Genomic DNA, 23,635 nt, shown 5'->3' on the forward strand with positions numbered 1-23,635 from the left:
ATATATTATATTAGGATTATGGAAATAATGTATTATCTGCTGTCTCTCTTTAACCATGTCACGCCCTGACTCAAGGGACTCGTATATGTTGAGTCAGGGTGTGTATGTTCTATGTTGTATATTTCTATGTTGATGTTCTAGTATGTCTATTTCTATGTTGGCCGGTGTGGTTCCCAATCAGAGGCAGCTGTCGCTCGTTGTCTCTGATTGGGGACCATACTTAGGCAGCCTTTTGGCACTAGTTAGTGGTGGGATCTTGTTAGTTTATTGTTTTGTCGTTGTGTTTATTCGTTAAATAAACATGTTGGCATATCACGCTGCGCCTTGGTCCTTATCGTTCATCAACGATCGTGACAAACCATCTATCATGAATGATACTTAACTGACAGATAATATGTTATATCTCTATATAATTACAGCTAGCTAGAATCCTACCTACTGTAAATTCTACAGGCCATGTTTGAATGAGCATGACAAGTCAACTGTCTTGGCTCTGCCTTTAGAGATGGCATCAGTATGTCTACAGTACGTTGACTAGGTTGCCAGTTTACAACATATTTAAATTAAGTTCTAGTTTACCACATATTCAAATAAAGACCAGCGAAAACTAGGAACTGAATATGAGTTCTGTATTTTAACTCACCACCCCACTCAGCATTCTCCTGGGACGTGTGTCCGTGCCTGTAAGCGTGTGTGTCTCTGTGCATGTTCTTTGCATAACATTCTGTGTATTCCGAAACAGTTGTGTTTGTGTACTACTAGTGTGTGTGTGCTTGAGTGTGTGAGTGTTTGTGGGATTTTCATGAGTGAGCATGTGTGATGTTAAGGGACTTCTTCCTCTTCTGGTCTCCACTCTGAGAGAGGACTTAGAGTAGTGATGATGTCTGGTGAAATCGTCTACTCCGATGTTACATTCACTCGGCATCAGAACCAAGATGCTGGAGCAGAAAGTGAAGTTTCTAAAGGTGAATCTCTCCTCCTCTTTATTCTCTCTCATTTATATCATTATATTAGTTTTCAAACATACGTTTACAATACAACATTTCATCACCTTGGGGGGCGAGGGTTGAAATGTCATAATTCAACAAGGAGTTAGTAACAGAAGAAGGCTGTATATACTGAGTGTGTAAAACATGAAGAACACCTGCTCTTTCCATTACATACACTGACCAAGTGAAACCAGGTGAACGCTGTGATCAATTATTGATATCAAATGTTAAATCACTGTAGGAGACGAGTTAAAGAAGGATTTTTACCCCTTGAGACAATCGAGACATGGATTGTGTACGTGTGCCATTCAGAGGGTGAATGGGCAAGACAAAAGATTTGAACGGGGTATGGTTGTAGTTGCCAGGCGCACCGGTTTGTGTCAAGAACTGCAACACTGCTGGGGTTTTTACACTCAACAGTTCCTCGTGTGCATCAACAATAATGATCCACCACCAAAAGGACATCCAGCCAACTTGACACAACTGTGGGAAGCATTGGAGTCAACATCGGCCAGCATCCCTGTGCAATGCTTTCGACACCTTGAAAGGCCTCTGTATGTATAAAAATTATATTATAATAATTTGATAAAATATTGAATTTGGCCTTTACTACTATAGCCCATAGAAACACATTGAAAAACACATTCAAAATGGCAAAAAAAAAGACAGTCAAAGAACAAATCATAAGGAATATTTTTATTTAATTGTCACGTTCGTTTAAGGACGGGTCAGACCAAGGCGCAGCGTGAAATGCATCCATGTTTATTTTAAAGATAAACACACAAACAAAACAACGTAACGTGAAGTCCACAGGCTAAACACAACACAAGCCTCTACACGGAACAAGATCCCACAACAACTGAATGCAAACAGGCTGCCTAAGTATGATCCCCAATCAGAGACAACGAGCGACAGCTGTCTCTGATTGGGAATCACACCCGGCCAAACATAGAAATACAACACCTAGACTGAGGACATAGAAAATACAACATAGAACTCCACACCCTGACTCAACATCCTAGAGTCCCATACGTCAGGGTGTGACAGTACCCCCCCCCCCCCAAAGGTGCAGACTCCGACCGCACAAACCTTACATAACAGGGTAGGGTCCGGGTGGGCATTCCACCTCGGAGGCGGATCCGGCTCCGGGCGTGACGACCACATTCTCTCAGCCTCCCCGTTACGCCCCTGGTCTGGTCTGGACCTCGGCACGCTGCTTCCCCTCTCCTTCCTCCCACGATGCACCAAGCCCTGTCTGGACCCTGGTGTGGGAGACCCCGAACCTGGAGAGGGACTGACATCTGGCTCTGGACTGGAGCCGCTGACCGGAGTTGGACTGGGCACCGGTGGAGCGAACTGCTCTGGCTCCGGACTGGAGCCGCTGACCGGAGCTGGACTGGGCACCGGTGGAGCGCACTGCTCTGGCTCCGGAGTGGAGCTGCTGACCGGAGCTGGACTGGATCCTGGTGGAGCGGACTGCTCTGGCTCCGGAGTGGAGCAGCTGACCGGTGCCGGCACCGGTGGAACGGGCACGGGCCGTGCCGGACTGGACACACGCACCACTGGCTTGGTGCGAGGAGCAGGCACGGGCCGGGCCGGACTGGCGACACGCACCACTGGCTTGGTGCGGGGAGCAGGCACGGGCCGGGCCGGACTGGGAACACGCACCACTGGTCTGGTGGGAGGAGCAGGATCGGGCCGGGCTGGACTGGAGACACACACCACAGGTCTGGTGCGAGGAGCAGGAACGGGCCGGGCTGGACTGGGGACACGCACCATTGGCTTGGTGCGGGGAGCAGGCACGGGCCGGACCGGACTAGGAACACGCACCACTGGCTTGGTGCGAGGAGCAGGGACAGGCCTTACCGGACTGGGAACACGCACCACTGGCTTGGTGCGAGGAACAGGAACGGGCCGGACTGGGAACACGCACCACTGGCTTGGTGCGGGGAGCAGGCACGGGTCGTACCGGACTGGGAACACGCACCACTGGCCTGGTGCGAGGAACAGGAACGGGCCAGGCCGGACTGGGGAGACACACCACAGGTCTGGTGCGGGGAGCAGGAATGGGCCGGGCCACTCTGGAGACACGCACCACTGGTTTGGTGCGAGGAGCAGATACGGGCCGAACAGGACTGGTGAGGTGCACTGGAGACCAGGAGTGTTGAGCCGGCACTACCCGTCCTGGCTGGCTGCCCACTTTCACACGATACGTGCAGGGCGCTGGCACAGAACGCACTGGGCTGTGCATGCGCACTGGCGATACAGTGCGTATCTCTGCATACTTGGGTTCCTCTATTAACCCGCGCTCCTTATGTTGCCTAACCAGCTCCTCTCTCCGTGAATCTACTTCCTCCTTCTCCCTACGATCCTCCTGCAGTGCCTCCTCTTGAATGGAGCTCTCCCGCTCTATTCTCGCTATCAGCCCCCGTAATGTGGTGGCCTCCTCTCTTACCCTGCAGATCTGATCCTTCTCTCTCTCTCGGCACTCCTCCTCCAGTGAGGACTCCTCCGGGAGCCCCCACGAGTTAGGGAACAGAAACTCATCGTCGTCGTCGTCATCCTCCGACTCCTCAGTATAAAACTGTTCCCACTCTTCTTCCCCATGGTCGTAGGGACTCAACCTGGAAACCCACCAGGTGCAGTGGTCGGGCTCTTCTCTCTCGCTCCCCGACCACTCCTTTAGCCCCCCCCAAAAAATGTATTGGGGGCTGCCTCTCGGGCTTCCTCCTCGGCCGGCGCCTTCTGTGTTGCCGTTGCTCCTCTCCTGCCTGGGCTTCCTTCTTCGCCCAGGGTCCTTTCCCCGCAAATATCTCCTCCCAAGACCAAATCTTCCCCACCTGTGTCCAGGGTGTTTGCTCCTGGGCACGCTGCTTGGTCCGTGTTTGGTGGGATCTTCTGTCACGTTCGTTTAAGGACGGGTCAGACCAAAACTGTGTAAACCCAGGGACTAGAGGGAAAATAAGACATATTTTGGTTGGGATCAATATGAGCTTTTCTGAAGTGTGTTTGTATCTGTACTTGAGGATAAATATGAATTAGTACTAAATGTTTAACATGTGGTATTGTGTGAGTCACTGGGCATCTCTTTTAGAATGTATTATAGCATTATTATGTATAGTGCAATGTTTTTGTCCATTTCCTTTTGAATATATTCCATAGGGCCTCAACAATGGTTCTCCATATAGAATCCTGTTTTGAAGGATATGTACAGTATTAGTGCAATGTAAAGGGCATGAGAAGATGACAGTTCCATGTAAAGTAGATGTTATTCGTCACACTCTGGACATGTCTGTTGGATTTCACACTGTGAACCAACTTCCAGACAGACATACAGACAGACAGCATCAACCTGTAACACTTTGTTCATGGCCAAAAGTGTTTCCTCATTTCTCTTGACAATAAGTTAGCTTTTCTTCAGATGTGCTGAATTAGAATATTAGATTGGTTAGTTACCCTAACAGTTAATAAAATGGTTTGCATGTTGGACCTTCCAGTCAGGGGACTCTAACCTAGTAGAGCTCAAAGGAAAGAATATTGAGATAGTGGATTGTAAGAGAGGAACTAGAATGGGACATTTCTTATAGAATGTTGAGATAGTGGATCGTGAGAGAGGAAATAGAATGGTACATTTCTAATAGAATGTTGAGATAGTGGATTGTGAGAGAGAGGAACTAAAATGGTACATTTCTAATAGAATGTTGATACAGTTGATTGTGAGAGAGAAACTATACTGAACAAAAATATGAATGCCACAAGCAACAATTTAAAAGATTTTACTGAGTTACAGTTCATATAAGGAAATCAGTCAATTGAAATTAATTAATTAGGCTCTAATCTACGGATGTCACATGACTGGGAATACAGATATGCATCTGTTGGTCATAGATACCTACAAAAAAATGGGCCTTACAATGACCTCAAGATCTCGTTACGGAATTTTTGTGCATTCAAATTGCAAATCGATAAAATACAATCGTGTACGTTGTCCGTAGTTTATGACTGCCCATACCATAACCCCACCACCACCATGGGGCACTCTGTTCACAACGTTGACATCAGCAAACTGCTCACCCACACGACACCATACACAAGGTCTGCGGTTGTGAGGCCAGTTGAACGGACTGCCAAATTATCTAAAACGACATTTGAGGTGGCTTATGGTAGAGAAATGTGTCCGTGGCATTGTGTTGTGTGACAAAACTGCACATTTTAGAGTGGCCTTTATTGTCCCCAGCACAAGGTGCACCTGTGTAATGATCATGCTGTTTAATCAGCTTCTTGATATCCCACACCTGTCAGGTGGATGGATTATCTTGGCAAAGGAGAAATTCTCACTAACAGGGAAGTGAACATATTTGTCTACATAATTTGAGAGCAATAAGCTTTTTGTGCAAATGGAACATTTCTGGGATCTTTTATTTCAGCTCATGAAACATGGGACCAACACCTTAGATGTTGCGTTTATATATATTTTCAGTGTAGACCGATACATTGCTAATATAATATTGATATAGTGGATTCTTAGAGAGGTACTAGAATGGTACATTTCTAATAGAATGTTGAGATAGTGGAATGTGTGAGAGAAACTAGAATGGTACAATACTAATAGAATGTTGAGATAGTGGAATGTGTGAGAGAAACTAGAATGGTACAATACTAATAGAATGTTGCGATAGTGGAATGTGAGAGAGAAACTATAATTGTACAATTCGAATAGGGGTTAACCACCATGAGGTTGGTTTTAGGGAAATAATATAATCACGCATGGGGTGCAATATATATAAAATAAATGAAAAAAAGAACAATTTCTTTCTTCATATCTCTGTAACCATAGGAGTAGCCGAACGTGAAGAGGATGTCACATACTCTGAGGTCAGAAAACCAGGAGGTAGAGCTAGAGAGCAGGAGGATCCTGGGAAAGGTGAGGTGTGTGTGTGTGTTACAGTTAGCAAAGGTTTACATTAAGTACCCCTTATTTAACCTTATGACCTTATAACCTCTGACATCCACTCCTTTTCCAGGAAGTGACCCTGACACTAGTGACCCCTCTCCCCCAGTGGGGTCAAAGGCTGCAATCCCGGAGGGAGGGGTCTGGGAGTGTTCCCGTGGTGACCCTGGCGTGTCTCTGTGTTCTACTGCTGGGTCTGGCTATCACTCTGGGAGTCCTCTGTGAGTATAGAACCATTTTACTGAACCCTGACCCTTTTACACTACTGAACCGAACTAGTTATGCATCCACTGTAGTTGTTGGCCTGGAACTCTGCTGAAAAGGACAATGTGCAGAGAAAATATCCAAGCCACCCCAGACCAGTACATTTCAGGTTGGTACGATAGTGTGATACACAAGAGAAGAACAATTACCCTCCATCTTGTCTCCTTGTCTCTGTTCCAGATTCTTCCAACATGACTAGTCTTCAAGCTGAGGAGGCTCGCTTTGCCCAGATGAAAGAGAATCTAACAGGTGAGAATATCAATGATCCAGAGGTCTTTACCATTATCAACCCCTTCTATAAATGTTTGAGAAAATCCATATAAATCATTAAGGTGCAGTTTGTCAATGGGGGACTGGCTCAGATTCAAATACTGCCGTTTCACTGTAATATATGAATAACATATTGTTTCATTTTAATAGGACTATGGTTAGATAATAGGTAATTCTAGCTTGGACAAGGTTTACTTTCTTACTTTATTGTTAGATATGTAAATAAATGAATGTTATTCATCCATATTATTTGCTCTTTCATAACAGGGAAACTGCATGAACTGCAAGACAACTATAAGAGACTACAGAATGAGAGCCACAACATAACAGGTAGGTAGTCTAGAGCAGGACTCTACTGACATGGGACTGACTAGCTGCTGTTATCCTATTCATATCACAATATTGTCATAACATATCTGTAATTATTGAAGTGCTTTTAAAGGCTGGTCATGACACACATTAACACCATCATCCCAGACAGCCTAGACCCACACCAATTCACATGCACTACAGATCCACAGATGAAGCAATCTCAATTGCACTTCACACTGCCCTCTCCCACCTGGACAAGAGGTGAAATAACTATGTGAGAATGCTGTACATAGACTACAGCTCAGCGTTCAACACCATAGTCCCCTCCAATATCATTACCAAGCTAAGGACCCTGGGACTGAACACCTCCCTCTGCAACTGGATCCTGGACTTCCTGACAGGCCGGCCCCAGGTGGTGAGGGTAGGCAACAACACCTCCACCACGCTGACCCTCAACACGGGGGCCCCTCAGGGGTGTGTGCTTAGTCCCCTCCTGTACTCCCTGTTCACCCACGACTGACCCACATTCACATACACTACATACACACACACACACAAACATAACACACAGATGCAGACCGACACAACAAAAACACACATACATACACATTACACACACACACTTTTATACTCATAATTTGCTGCTGCTGCTACTCTGTTCTTCATTTTACTCTTATTATGATCCATCCTGATGCCTAGTCACTTTACCCTGCCTTCATGTACATATCTACCTCAAATACCTCAGCATATTGATCTGATACTCGTACTCCCTGTATATAGCTCCATTCTTTTGTATTTTATTTTATTCCTCTTGTGTTACTATTTTGTTTTTATTTTAAACTCTGCATTTTAGGGAAGGGCTCATAAGCAAGCATTTCACGGTAAAGTCTACACCAGTTGTATTTGGCGTGACAAATAATACTTGTTTGATTTGACATACTAATGTAAAGGGGAAGTTGAACCCAATTTAACTAAAACTTCTCATTTCAATACAAAGTTCCATGTTATCAAGATTAGGATTACATTTACACTGCAGTAGTATTGCTTCCCCAAAACATGTTTGAATATTGTATATGCTATCATTGCACTGTATATGAGGAAGGAGAGGGGTTTTTCTTGACCAGGGAAAAGTCCTGCCCTAATGGAAACTTAGTCATATGAGTGTGGTGAAGTGCGTTGGAACGTCATTTTGTACTTCAAATGATTTATGCGCCAAATGCATACCTTTGTATTATGGCCTAAATTCAACAGTTATTTTATAATAAAGAAAAATATGTTTACAAAATAATATATATATATATTTACAAAAAATATGAGGGATTGGAAATGATGCAGACAATTACATTGATAGAATCCACACTCTATCTACAACATTAAAGCTGATTTGCCCCCTAAAACAATTTATACAATAAATAAACAGTTATTTTGTAGGTCACTCTTTCATTTGCCAAATGCCCTACATTATGGCTCGAATTCAAGAGAATTACACTGTCTTCTAATAAGATATCAATCTCTTCTGTTCTTAGTCCAGAGAGAGCTGTTATTCTCAGAGCTTCAAGACTGTAAGGCCAACCTGACTAGGGTCAAAGATCTCCTGGCAACCATCCAAGGTTAGTTCTGTCCTCCCACGCATGAGAGTACAAAAGTGGATGCCTTATGTACAGTTATAATATACCATATATTCTAATACTGAATATTATACTGTATACTTATATTATTATACGGGATATACAGGATACACATATACATATAGGATATCATATAGTACTGAATATTATACTGTACACTTATATTATTATACTGTATATACTGGCTACACATATAAATATAGGATATACTGTACTACTGTAAGTCATCAAATACAAATTGCATCTCATTGTCTCTTGTCTCCTTGTCTTCTGGTGTGTTCTTGTCTCGCCTCTCTCTCTTACAGGGAGTCAGAAGAGATGTAATACCAGTCAGCTGTGTTCTCCTGGCTGGGAGTTCTACAATGGATAATGTTACTACTTCTCTAAAGACAAACTGACCTGGGAACAGAGTCAGTACGCCTGCATCCGCGATGGAAGACACCTGGTCATCATAGAGAGTCAGCAGGAGCAGGTAAGGTTGGAGGTGTAGTACACTACACCGGTCAAAAGTTTTAGAACACCTACTTTTTCAAGGGTTTGTCTTTATTTTTACTATTTTCTACATTGTAGAATAATAGTGAAGACATCTAAAATATGAAATAAAACAAATAGAATCATGTAGTAACCAAAAAAGTCTGGAGACACGCACCACTGGTTTGGTGCGAGGAGCAGATACGGGCCGAACAGGACTGGTGAGGTGCACTGGAGACCAGGAGTGTTGAGCCGGCACTACCCGTCCTGGCTGGCTGCCCACTTTCACACGATACGTGCAGGGCGCTGGCACAGAACGCACTGGGCTGTGCATGCGCACTGGCGATACAGTGCGTATCTCTGCATACTTGGGTTCCTCTATTAACCCGCGCTCCTTATGTTGCCTAACCAGCTCCTCTCTCCGTGAATCTACTTCCTCCTTCTCCCTACGATCCTCCTGCAGTGCCTCCTCTTGAATGGAGCTCTCCCGCTCTATTCTCGCTATCAGCCCCCGTAATGTGGTGGCCTCCTCTCTTACCCTGCAGATCTGATCCTTCTCTCTCTCTCGGCACTCCTCCTCCAGTGAGGACTCCTCCGGGAGCCCCCACGAGTTAGGGAACAGAAACTCATCGTCGTCGTCGTCATCCTCCGACTCCTCAGTATAAAACTGTTCCCACTCTTCTTCCCCATGGTCGTAGGGACTCAACCTGGAAACCCACCAGGTGCAGTGGTCGGGCTCTTCTCTCTCGCTCCCCGACCACTCCTTTAGCCCCCCCCAAAAAATGTATTGGGGGCTGCCTCTCGGGCTTCCTCCTCGGCCGGCGCCTTCTGTGTTGCCGTTGCTCCTCTCCTGCCTGGGCTTCCTTCTTCGCCCAGGGTCCTTTCCCCGCAAATATCTCCTCCCAAGACCAAATCTTCCCCACCTGTGTCCAGGGTGTTTGCTCCTGGGCACGCTGCTTGGTCCGTGTTTGGTGGGATCTTCTGTCACGTTCGTTTAAGGACGGGTCAGACCAAAACTGTGTAAACCCAGGGACTAGAGGGAAAATAAGACATATTTTGGTTGGGATCAATATGAGCTTTTCTGAAGTGTGTTTGTATCTGTACTTGAGGATAAATATGAATTAGTACTAAATGTTTAACATGTGGTATTGTGTGAGTCACTGGGCATCTCTTTTAGAATGTATTATAGCATTATTATGTATAGTGCAATGTTTTTGTCCATTTCCTTTTGAATATATTCCATAGGGCCTCAACAATGGTTCTCCATATAGAATCCTGTTTTGAAGGATATGTACAGTATTAGTGCAATGTAAAGGGCATGAGAAGATGACAGTTCCATGTAAAGTAGATGTTATTCGTCACACTCTGGACATGTCTGTTGGATTTCACACTGTGAACCAACTTCCAGACAGACATACAGACAGACAGCATCAACCTGTAACACTTTGTTCATGGCCAAAAGTGTTTCCTCATTTCTCTTGACAATAAGTTAGCTTTTCTTCAGATGTGCTGAATTAGAATATTAGATTGGTTAGTTACCCTAACAGTTAATAAAATGGTTTGCATGTTGGACCTTCCAGTCAGGGGACTCTAACCTAGTAGAGCTCAAAGGAAAGAATATTGAGATAGTGGATTGTAAGAGAGGAACTAGAATGGGACATTTCTTATAGAATGTTGAGATAGTGGATCGTGAGAGAGGAAATAGAATGGTACATTTCTAATAGAATGTTGAGATAGTGGATTGTGAGAGAGAGGAACTAAAATGGTACATTTCTAATAGAATGTTGATACAGTTGATTGTGAGAGAGAAACTATACTGAACAAAAATATGAATGCCACAAGCAACAATTTAAAAGATTTTACTGAGTTACAGTTCATATAAGGAAATCAGTCAATTGAAATTAATTAATTAGGCTCTAATCTACGGATGTCACATGACTGGGAATACAGATATGCATCTGTTGGTCATAGATACCTACAAAAAATGGGCCTTACAATGACCTCAAGATCTCGTTACGGAATTTTTGTGCATTCAAATTGCAAATCGATAAAATACAATCGTGTACGTTGTCCGTAGTTTATGACTGCCCATACCATAACCCCACCACCACCATGGGGCACTCTGTTCACAACGTTGACATCAGCAAACTGCTCACCCACACGACACCATACACAAGGTCTGCGGTTGTGAGGCCAGTTGAACGGACTGCCAAATTATCTAAAACGACATTTGAGGTGGCTTATGGTAGAGAAATGTGTCCGTGGCATTGTGTTGTGTGACAAAACTGCACATTTTAGAGTGGCCTTTATTGTCCCCAGCACAAGGTGCACCTGTGTAATGATCATGCTGTTTAATCAGCTTCTTGATATCCCACACCTGTCAGGTGGATGGATTATCTTGGCAAAGGAGAAATTCTCACTAACAGGGAAGTGAACATATTTGTCTACATAATTTGAGAGCAATAAGCTTTTTTGTGCAAATGGAACATTTCTGGGATCTTTTATTTCAGCTCATGAAACATGGGACCAACACCTTAGATGTTGCGTTTATATATATTTTCAGTGTAGACCGATACATTGCTAATATAATATTGATATAGTGGATTCTTAGAGAGGTACTAGAATGGTACATTTCTAATAGAATGTTGAGATAGTGGAATGTGTGAGAGAAACTAGAATGGTACAATACTAATAGAATGTTGAGATAGTGGAATGTGTGAGAGAAACTAGAATGGTACAATACTAATAGAATGTTGCGATAGTGGAATGTGAGAGAGAAACTATAATTGTACAATTCGAATAGGGGTTAACCACCATGAGGTTGGTTTTAGGGAAATAATATAATCACGCATGGGGTGCAATATATATAAAATAAATGAAAAAAGAACAATTTCTTTCTTCATATCTCTGTAACCATAGGAGTAGCCGAACGTGAAGAGGATGTCACATACTCTGAGGTCAGAAAACCAGGAGGTAGAGCTAGAGAGCAGGAGGATCCTGGGAAAGGTGAGGTGTGTGTGTGTGTTACAGTTAGCAAAGGTTTACATTAAGTACCCCTTATTTAACCTTATGACCTTATAACCTCTGACATCCACTCCTTTTCCAGGAAGTGACCCTGACACTAGTGACCCCTCTCCCCCAGTGGGGTCAAAGGCTGCAATCCCGGAGGGAGGGGGTCTGGGAGTGTTCCCGTGGTGACCCTGGCGTGTCTCTGTGTTCTACTGCTGGGTCTGGCTATCACTCTGGGAGTCCTCTGTGAGTATAGAACCATTTTACTGAACCCTGACCCTTTTACACTACTGAACCGAACTAGTTATGCATCCACTGTAGTTGTTGGCCTGGAACTCTGCTGAAAAGGACAATGTGCAGAGAAAATATCCAAGCCACCCCAGACCAGTACATTTCAGGTTGGTACGATAGTGTGATACACAAGAGAAGAACAATTACCCTCCATCTTGTCTCCTTGTCTCTGTTCCAGATTCTTCCAACATGACTAGTCTTCAAGCTGAGGAGGCTCGCTTTGCCCAGATGAAAGAGAATCTAACAGGTGAGAATATCAATGATCCAGAGGTCTTTACCATTATCAACCCCCTTCTATAAATGTTTGAGAAAATCCATATAAATCATTAAGGTGCAGTTTGTCAATGGGGGACTGGCTCAGATTCAAATACTGCCGTTTCACTGTAATATATGAATAACATATTGTTTCATTTTAATAGGACTATGGTTAGATAATAGGTAATTCTAGCTTGGACAAGGTTTACTTTCTTACTTTATTGTTAGATATGTAAATAAATGAATGTTATTCATCCATATTATTTGCTCTTTCATAACAGGGAAACTGCATGAACTGCAAGACAACTATAAGAGACTACAGAATGAGAGCCACAACATAACAGGTAGGTAGTCTAGAGCAGGACTCTACTGACATGGGACTGACTAGCTGCTGTTATCCTATTCATATCACAATATTGTCATAACATATCTGTAATTATTGAAGTGCTTTTAAAGGCTGGTCATGACACACATTAACACCATCATCCCAGACAGCCTAGACCCACACCAATTCACATGCACTACAGATCCACAGATGAAGCAATCTCAATTGCACTTCACACTGCCCTCTCCCACCTGGACAAGAGGTGAAATAACTATGTGAGAATGCTGTACATAGACTACAGCTCAGCGTTCAACACCATAGTCCCCTCCAATATCATTACCAAGCTAAGGACCCTGGGACTGAACACCTCCCTCTGCAACTGGATCCTGGACTTCCTGACAGGCCGGCCCCAGGTGGTGAGGGTAGGCAACAACACCTCCACCACGCTGACCCTCAACACGGGGGCCCCTCAGGGGTGTGTGCTTAGTCCCCTCCTGTACTCCCTGTTCACCCACGACTGACCCACATTCACATACACTACATACACACACACACACAAACATAACACACAGATGCAGACCGACACAACAAAAACACACATACATACACATTACACACACACACTTTTATACTCATAATTTGCTGCTGCTGCTACTCTGTTCTTCATTTTACTCTTATTATGATCCATCCTGATGCCTAGTCACTTTACCCTGCCTTCATGTACATATCTACCTCAAATACCTCAGCATATTGATCTGATACTCGTACTCCCTGTATATAGCTCCATTCTTTTGTATTTTATTTTATTCCTCTTGTGTTACTATTTTGTTTTTATTTTAAACTCTGCATTTTAGGGAAGGGCTCATAAGCAAGCATTTCACGGTAAAGTCTACACCAGTTGTATTTGGCGTGACAAATAATACTTGTTTGATTTGACATACTAATGTAAAGGGGAAGTTGAACCCAATTTAACTAAAACTTCTCATTTCAATACAAAGTTCCATGTTATCGAGATTAGGATTACATTTACACTGCAGTAGTATTGCTTCCCCAAAACATGTTTGAATATTGTATATGCTATCATTGCACTGTATATGAGGAAGGAGAGGGGTTTTTTCTTGACCAGGGAAAAGTCCTGCCCTAATGGAAACTTAGTCATATGAGTGTGGTGAAGTGCGTTGGAACGTCATTTTGTACTTCAAATGATTTATGCGCCAAATGCATACCTTTGTATTATGGCCTAAATTCAACAGTTATTTTATAATAAAGAAAAATATGTTTACAAAATAATATATATATATATTTACAAAAATATGAGGGATTGGAAATGATGCAGACAATTACATTGATAGAATCCACACTCTATCTACAACATTAAAGCTGATTTGCCCCCTAAAACAATTTATACAATAAATAAACAGTTATTTTGTAGGTCACTCTTTCATTTGCCAAATGCCCTACATTATGGCTCGAATTCAAGAGAATTACACTGTCTTCTAATAAGATATCAATCTCTTCTGTTCTTAGTCCAGAGAGAGCTGTTATTCTCAGAGCTTCAAGACTGTAAGGCCAACCTGACTAGGGTCAAAGATCTCCTGGCAACCATCCAAGGTTAGTTCTGTCCTCCCACGCATGAGAGTACAAAAGTGGATGCCTTATGTACAGTTATAATATACCATATATTCTAATACTGAATATTATACTGTATACTTATATTATTATACGGGATATACAGGATACACATATACATATAGGATATCATATAGTACTGAATATTATACTGTACACTTATATTATTATACTGTATATACTGGCTACACATATAAATATAGGATATACTGTACTACTGTAAGTCATCAAATACAAATTGCATCTCATTGTCTCTTGTCTCCTTGTCTTCTGGTGTGTTCTTGTCTCGCCTCTCTCTTACAGGGAGTCAGAAGAGATGTAATACCAGTCAGCTGTGTTCTCCTGGCTGGGAGTTCTACAATGGATAATGTTACTACTTCTCTAAAGACAAACTGACCTGGGAACAGAGTCAGTACGCCTGCATCCGCGATGGAAGACACCTGGTCATCATAGAGAGTCAGCAGGAGCAGGTAAGGTTGGAGGTGTAGTACACTACACCGGTCAAAAGTTTTAGAACACCTACTTTTTCAAGGGTTTGTCTTTATTTTTACTATTTTCTACATTGTAGAATAATAGTGAAGACATCTAAAATATGAAATAAAACAAATAGAATCATGTAGTAACCAAAAAAGTGTTAAACAAATATATTTTCTATTTGAGATTCTTCAAATAGCCACTTTTTGCCTTGATGACGGTTTTGCACACTCTTGGCATTTTCTCAAACAGCTTCACCTGTAATGCTTTTCCAACAATCTTGAAGGAGTTCCCACATATGCTAAGCACTTGTTGGCTGCTTTTCCTTTACTCTGAGGTCCGACTCATCCCAAACAATCTCAATTTAGTTGAGGTCGGGGGATTGGGGAGGCCAGGTCATCTGATGCAGCACTCCATCCCTCTCCTTCTTGGTAAACTAGCCCTTACACAGCCTGGAGGAGTGTTGGGTAATTGTCCTGTTGAAAAACAAATGATAGTCCCACTAAGCCCAAACCAGATGGGATGGCATATCGCTGCAGAATGCTGTGGTAGCCATGCTGGTTAAGTGTGCCTTGAATTCTAAATAAATCACAGACAGTGTCACCAGCAAAGCACCCCCACACCGTCACACCTCCTTATCCATGCTTTACGGTGGGAAATCCACATGCTGAGATCATCCGTTCACCCACACCGCGTCTCACAAAGACAAAGCGGTTGGAACCAAAAATCTCCAATTTGGACTCCAGACCAAAGGACAAATGTCCACCGGTCTAATGAACATTGCTCGTGTTCATTAGCCCAAGCAAGTCTCTTCTTGTTATTGGTGGCCTTCAGTAGGGGTTTCTTTGCAGCAATTCGACCATGAAAGCCTGATTCACACAGTCTCCTCTGAACAGTTGAAGTTGAGATGTGTCTGTTACTTGAACTCTGTGAAGCATTTATTTGGGCTGCAATTTCTGAGGCTGGTAACTCTAATGAACTTATCCTCTGCAGCAGAGGTAACTCTGGGGCTTCCATTCCTGTGGCGGTCCTCATGAGAGCCAGTTTCATCATAGCGCTTTATAGTTTTTGTGACTCCATTTTCAAGTTCAAATTTCCCGTATTGACTGACCTTCATTTCTTAAAGTAATGGTGTACTATCGTTTCTCTTTGCTTATTTGAACTGTTTTTGACATAATAGGTGTTCAACCTTCCCAAGTTCTCTCACGTAACCCCGCTCTTCCGCACACTCCACTGTCTTCCAGGTAAAGCCCACATCTGCTACAAGACCATGGTGCTTGCCTACGGAGCTGTGAGGGGAACGGCACCTCCATACCTTCAGGCTCTGATCAGTCCCTACACCCAAACGAGGGCATTGCGTTCATCCACCTCTGGCCTGCTAACCCCCCTACCTATGCTGAAGCACAGTTCCCGCTCAGCCCAGTCAAAACTGTTCGCTGCTCTGGCACCCCAACTGTGGAACAAGCTCCCTCACGACGCCAGGACAGCGGAGTCACTCACCACCTTCCGGAGACTCTTGAAACCCCACCTCTTTAAGGAATACCTGGGATAGGATAAAAGTATTCATTATACCCCCCCCCCAAAAAAAATAATAATAATATCTATACAGTGAGGGAAAAAAGTATTTGATCCCCTGCTGATTTTGTACGTTTGCCCACTGACAAAGAAATGATCAGTCTATAATTGTAATTGTAGGTTTATTTGAACAGTGAGAGACAGAATAACAACAACAAAATCCAGAAAAACACATGTCAAAAATTTTATAAATTGATTTGCATTTTAATGAGGGAAATAAGTATTTGACCCCCTCTCAATCAGAAGGATTTCTGGCTCCCAGTTGTCTTTTATACAGGTAACGAGCTGAGATTAGGAGCACACTCTTAAAGGGAGTGCTCCTAATCTCAATTTGTTACCTGTATAAAAGACACCTGTCCACAGAAGTAATCAATCAATTAGATTTCAAACTCTCCACCATGGCCAAGACCAAAGAGCTCTCCAAGGATGTCAGGGACAAGATTGTAGACCTACACAAGGCTGGAATGGGCTACAAGACCATCGCCGAGCAGCTTGGTGAGAAGGTGACAACAGTTGGTGTGATTATTCGCAAATGAGAGAAACAAAAAAGAACTGTCAATCTCCCTCGGCCTAGGGCTCCATGCAAGATCTCACCTCGTGGAGTTGCAATGATCATGAGAACGGTGAGGAATCAGCCCAGAACTACACGGGAGGATCTTGTCAATGATCTCACGGCAGCTGGGACCATAGTCACCAAGAAAACTATTGGTAACACACTATGCCGTGAAGGACTGAAATCCTGCAGTGCCCGCAAGTTCCCCCTGCTCAAGAAAGCACATACAGTGGGGAAAAAAAGTATTTAGTCAGCCACCAATTGTGCAAGTTCTCCCACTTAAAAAGATGAGAGAGGCCTGTAACTTTCATCATAGGTACACGTCAACTATGACAGACAAAATGAGAAAAAGAAATCCAGAAAATCACATTGTAGGATTTTTTATGAATTTATTTGCAAATTATGGTGGAAAATAAGTATTTGGTCAATAACAAAAGTTTCTCAATACTTTTTTTTATACCCTTTGTTGGCAATGACACAGGTCAAACGTTTTCTGTAAGTCTTCACAAGGTTTTCACACACTGTTGCTGGTATTTTGGCCCATTCCTCCATGCATATCTCCTCTAGAGCAGTGATGTTTTGGGGCTGTCGCTGGGCAACACGGACTTTCAACTCCCTCCAAAGATTTTCTATGGGGTTGAGATCTGGAGACTGGCTAGGCCACTCCAGGACCTTAAAATGTTTCTTATGAAGCCACTCCTTCGTTGCCCGGGCGGTGTGTTTGGGATCATTGTCATGCTGAAAGACCCAGCCACGTTTCATCTTCAATGCCCTTGCTGATGGAAGGAGGTTTTCACTCAAAATCTCACAATATATGGCCCCATTCATTCTTTCCTTTACACGGATCAGTCGTCCTGGTCCCTTTGCAGAAAAACAGCCCCAAAGCATGACGTTTCCACCCCCATGCTTCACAGTAGGTATGGTGTTCTTTGGATGCAACTCAGCATTCTTTGTCCTCCAAACACGACGAGTTTAGTTTTTACCAAAAAGTTCTATTTTGGTTTCATCTGACCATATGACATTCTCCCAATCCTCTTCTGGATCATCCAAATGCACTCTAGCAAACTTCAGACGGGCCTGGCTTAAGCAGGGGGACATGTCTTGCACTGCAGGAATTGAGTCCCTGGCGGCGTAGTGTGTTACTGATGGTAGGCTTCGTTACTTTGGTCCCAGCTCTCTGCAGGTCATTCACTAGGTCCCCCCGTGTGGTTCTGGGATTTTTGCTCACCGTTCTTGTGATCATTTTGACCCCACGGGGTGAGATCATGCGTGGAGCCCCAGATCGAGGGAGATTATCAGTGGTGTTGTATGTCTTCCATTTCCTAATAATTGCTCCCACAGTTGATTTCTTCAAACCAAGCTGCTTACCTATTGCAGATTCAGTCTTCCCAGCCTGGTGCAGGTCTACAATTTTGTTTCTTGTGTCCTTTGACAGCTCTTTGGTCTTGGCCATAGTGGAGTTTGGAGTGTGACTGTTTGAGGTTGTGGACAGGTGTCTTTTATACTGATAACAAGTTCAAACAGGTGCCATTAATACAGGTAACGAGTGGAGGACAGAGGAGCCTCTTAAAGAAGAAGTACAGGTCTGTGAGAGCCAGAAATCTTGCTTGTTTGTAGGTGACCAAATACTTATTTTCCACCATAATTTGCAAATAAATTCATAAAAAGTCCTACAATGTGATTTTTTGGATTTGTTTTCCTCAATTTGTCTGTCATAGTTGACGTGTACATATGATGAAAATTACAGGCCTCTCTCATCTTTTTAAGTGGGAGAACTTGCACAATTGGTGGCTGACTAAATACTTTTTTTCCCCATTGTATACAGGCCCGTCTGAAGTTTGCCAATGAACATCTGAATGATTCAGAGGAGAACTGAGTGAAAGTGTTGTGGTCAGATGAGACCAAAATGGAGCTCTTTGGCATCAACTCAACTCGCCGTGTTTGAAGAACACCATCCTCACTGTCAAACATGGAGGTGGAAACATTATGCTTTGGGGGTGTTTTTCTGCTAGGGGACAGGACAACTTCACCGCATCAAAGGGATGATGGACGGGGCCATGCGTTTTTTTTGGATTTTTTTGTTGTTCTTCTGTCTCTCACTGTTCAAATAAACCTACCATTAAAATTATAGACTGATCAGTTCTTTGTCAGTGGGCAAACGTACAAAATCAGCAGGGGATCAAATACTTTTTTCCCTCACTGTATATATATTGTAAAGTGGTTGTCCCACTGGCTATCATAAGGTGAATGCACCAATTTGTAAGTCGCTCTGGAAAAGAGCATCTGCTAATTGACGAAAATGTAAATGTAAATATGTACATGTGGGTAGAGTTAAAGTGACTATGCATAAATAATTAACAGAGTAGCAGCAGCGTAAAAACATGTGGTGGGGGTGGGGGGGCAGTGCAAATAGTCTGGGTAGCCATGATTAGCTGTTCAGGAGTCTTATGGATTGGGGTAGAAGCTGTTGAGAAGCCTTTTGGACCTAGACTTGGCGCTACGGTACCGTTTGCTGTGCGGTAGCAGAGAGAACAGTTTATGACTAGGGTGGCTGGAGTCTTTGACAATTTTGAGGGCCTTCCTCTGACATCGCCTGGTATAGAGGTCCTGGATGGCAGGAAGCTTGGCCCCAGTGATGTACACACTACCCTCTGTAGTGGAAAGCCTTCCCAGAAGAGTGGAGGCTGTAATAGAAGCAAATGGGGGACCAACTCCACATTAATGCCCATTATTTTGGAATGAGATGTTTGACGAGCAGGTGTCCACATACTTTTGATCATGTATTGTAATTAATTGCTACATCACTCTCACATAAAGTGCAGACTTCAATAAACGTTCAGCCATCAAGGCTTTCATCAGGATGAGAACCATTGGTCCATTGGTTGATTAACGTGTGGTTTCCTCCATAGGAGTTTATAAAACAGAGAGTGGTAACACTGGGAATTGATCCTTATGAACACATCCTCTGGATAGGATCGACAGATGAGAAGCAAGAGAAAGTGTGGGTCTGGATGGACAATACAACTCTTAATGAGAACATCAAATAAGGATGTTTTTAAGGCATTCATTCACACACATCTACACATACAGGCACGCGCACACACACACACACACACACAACTCAGCTGTACACTCAAAAGCAAAACATTGTATACATCGTTTTGTAAGCCTTGTACAGTTGCGGCCAAATATATTGGGACCCTTGCACTTTTCTTAAATAATTCCCTATTTCTTCTCAAATAAGTTGAAATAGAAAAAATACCTTTGATCTCCACACCTTGTTATTGGATTTTCAACATTGCAGAACATAAGTTTGCTGAAAACAGCAGTGTAGGGCACCCCTCAAACATTGAAGAATTAGAGCAGTTTGCTGCTGAAAATTGGGCCAAATTGCCAGTAGAAAGGTTCAGAAAGTTCATTGAGGGCTACAGGAAGCATTTGTCAGGAGTTATCTTAGCCAAAAGCTCTGCTACCAAGTACTAGCTCCAGGGGGCTAATCATTTAGTCCATGCCATTTGTCTTTATTTTCTAAATATATATGTTTTCCTTCTGCTGCGACATACTGTATGGAGTAATGGTTTCCCTTCTCCATTCTCTAGGTACTGGGACTCCAACGAACCAAATAACCGTGGGCCTAAAGGTGAAATAGAAAACTGTGTCCCAATTGGTCAACACTGTTACAGAGATTGAACTTGTTGGTTTGACTTTCCATGTGCCGAACCATCTAAGAGAATCTGTGAGAGTCATGCAGCCTCTCCATAGTATTGCAAAATGTAGTGTATTGAATGAGTAACCTGCACAATCAGGCACCACATTGTTGGGTAGAATATAGGACCAGTTGCCTAGACACATATTAAACCTAGCCCTGGACTATGAAGCATATTCAATGGAGATTCCCCATTTAGAGTGTTTTTAGTCTAGGACTAGGTTTAATATGTGTACAGGAAACCGAGCCATAATGTATCATTTGGGTTAATGCAGAGGACTAGCTTCAGAGCTTTTTGTTTGTCTGAATTTGTGGGTTTTACACACCAGCCAAGCATCTGGGAGAGCACGATTGTTACCTTTTGATTAGGTCCTCCACATAGCCAGCTGGATGTGACAGATCCTACTGAATTGAATTTAACTTTTCTATTGGTATTTGTAAATATGCTTTCTCATGTAACATTTAAATTTGACATTTTAGTCATTTAACAGACGCTCTTATCCAGAGTGACTTACAGTTAGTGCATTTTAGAAAATAATTAGATATACAGTAGTATTAGATACATTATTATTGTAAAGATGCTATATACTGGTTTAGCCTGCATGGTTTAGCCTGCATGGTTTAGCCTGTATGGTTTAGCCTGTATGGTTTAGCCTGTATGGTTTAGCCTGCATGGTTTAGCCTGCATGGTTTAGCCTGTATGGTTTAGCCTGCATGGTTTGGCCTGTATGGTTTAGCCTGTATGGTTTAGCCTGTTATCTCAACCTCTTTCCAGGAAAATATAACTTGTTTGTTGGAGATGGGTTCTAACAATGGGATTCGTTAATCCAGCTGTTTCTATAGATTTATTCGTAACAATGGGATTCATTAATTAAGCTGTTTTTATATATGTATTTGTATGTGCAGGTCTAATAGATGGAATTAGACATTAAGTAATACATGAATAAACATTTCATGATCTAAATGTTTTATGGTCACAGTTTTCCATATTTGCGGTTCGGTATCTGAGTCTATGTCAAGTCTTAGTCAATGTAACAACGGGGTTTCTGATAGGGATGGAGGGTAGTTTAGTAGGGGTCTCTGAAAGGGATGGAGGGGTAGTTTAGTAGGGGGTCTCTGAGAGGGATGGAGGGTAGCTTAGTAGGGGGTCTCTGAGAGGGATGGAGGGTAGTTTAGTAGGGGGTCTCTGAGAGGGATGGAGGGTAGTTTAGTAGGAGGTCTCTGAGAGGGATGGAGGGTAGTTTAGTAGGGGTCTCTGAGAGGGATGGAGGGTAGTTTAGTAGGAGGTCTCTGAGGGATGGAGGGTAGTTTAGTAGGAGGTCTCTGAGAGGGATGGAGGGTAGTTTAGTAGGGGTCTCTGAGAGGGATGGAAGGTAGTTTAGTAGGAGGTCTCTGAGAGGGATGGAGGGTAGTTTAGTAATGGGTCTCTGAGAGGGATGGAGGGTAGTTTAGTAGGAGGTCTCTGAGAGGGATGGAGGGTAGTTTAGTAGGAGTTCTCTGAGAGGGATGGAGGGTAGTTTAGTAGGGGGTCTCTGAAAGGGATGGAGGGTAGTTTAGTAGGGGGTCTCTGAGAGGGATGGAGGGTAGTTTAGTAGGGGGTCTCTGAGAGGGATGTAGGGTAGTTTAGTAGGGGGTCTCTGAGAGGGATGGAGGGTAGTTTAGTAGGGGTCTCTGAGAGGGATGTAGGGTAGTTTAGTAGGAGGGTAGTTTAGTAGGGGGTCTCTGAGAGGGATGGAGGGTAGTTTAGTAGGGGGTATCTGAAAGGGATGGAGGGTAGTTTAGTAGGGGGTCTCGGAGAGGGATGGAGGGTAGTTTAGTAGGGGGTATCTGAGAGGGATAGAGGGTAGTTTAGTAGGAGGTCTCTGAGAGGGATGGAGGGTAGTTTAGTAGGAGGTCTCTGAGAGGGATGGAGGGTAGTTTAGGAAGGGGGTCTCTGTGCACCAGTCCCTCCTGCAGCAAAGCACCTCCACAGCATGATGCTGCCACCCCCGTGCTTCACGGTTGGGATGGTGTTCTTCGGCTTGCAAGCATCCCCCTTTTTCCTCCAAACATAACGATGGTCATTATGGCCAAACAGTTCTATATTTGTTTCATCAGACCAGAGGACATTTCTCCAAAAAGTATGATCTTTGTCCCCATGTGCAGTTGCAAACCGTAGTCTGTCTTTTTTATGGCAGTTTAGGAGCAGTGGCTTCTTCCTTGCTGAGCGGCCTTTCAAGTTATGTCGATATAAGACTAGTTTTACTGTATAGATACTTTTGTACCTGTTTCCTCCAGCATCTTCATAAGGTCCTTTGCTGTTGTTCTGGGATTGATTGACTTTTCGCACCAAAGTACGTTCATCTCTAGGAGACAGAACGCATCTCCTTCCTGAGCGTTATGACGGCTGCTTGGTCCAATGGTGTTTATACTTGCGTACTATTGTTTGTACAGATGAACATGGTACCTTCAGGCGTTTGGAAATTGCTCCCAAGGATGAACCAGACTTGTGGAGGTCTACAAAAAATTTTCGGAGGTCTTGGCTGATTGCTTTTGATTTTCCCATGATGTCAAGCAAAGAGGCACGGAGTTTGAAGGTAGGCCTTGAAATACATCCACAGGTACACCTCCAATTGACTCAAATGTTGTCAATCAGAAGCTTCTAAAGCCATGACATCATTTTCTGGAATTTTCCAAGCTGTTTAAAGGCACAGTCAACTTAGTGTATGTAAACTTCTGACCCACTGGAATTGTGATACAGTGAATTATAAGTGAAATAATCTGTCTCTAAACAATTGTGGGAAAAATTACTTGTGTCATGCACAAAGTAGATGTCCTAACCGACTTGCCAAAACTATTGTTTGTTAACAAGAAATATGTGGAGTGGTTGAAAAACAAGTTTTAATGACTCCAACCTAAGTGTATGTAAACTTCCGACTTCAACTGTACTTTTC

The 23,635-nt window shown here is 43.3% G+C and overlaps 1 long non-coding RNA gene and 1 pseudogene across 1 annotated transcript; both read left to right on the top strand.

Moving 5' to 3' along the window:
- Positions 1-871: 871 nt before the first annotated feature.
- LOC123485042 lies at positions 872-8,904 on the top strand (annotated as a pseudogene).
- A 3,156-nt stretch (positions 8,905-12,060) lies between these two features.
- Positions 12,061-12,749, top strand: LOC123485049. The gene is made up of 3 exons (XR_006658837.1): positions 12,061-12,140; positions 12,364-12,432; positions 12,722-12,749. It is a non-coding gene; the product is annotated as an uncharacterized LOC123485049 (long non-coding RNA).
- Positions 12,750-23,635: the final 10,886 nt, after the last annotated feature.

Source organism: Coregonus clupeaformis, unplaced genomic scaffold (genome assembly GCF_020615455.1).
Source record: "Coregonus clupeaformis isolate EN_2021a unplaced genomic scaffold, ASM2061545v1 scaf0545, whole genome shotgun sequence".
In the NCBI taxonomy this organism is placed as follows: Eukaryota; Metazoa; Chordata; class Actinopteri; order Salmoniformes; family Salmonidae; genus Coregonus; species Coregonus clupeaformis.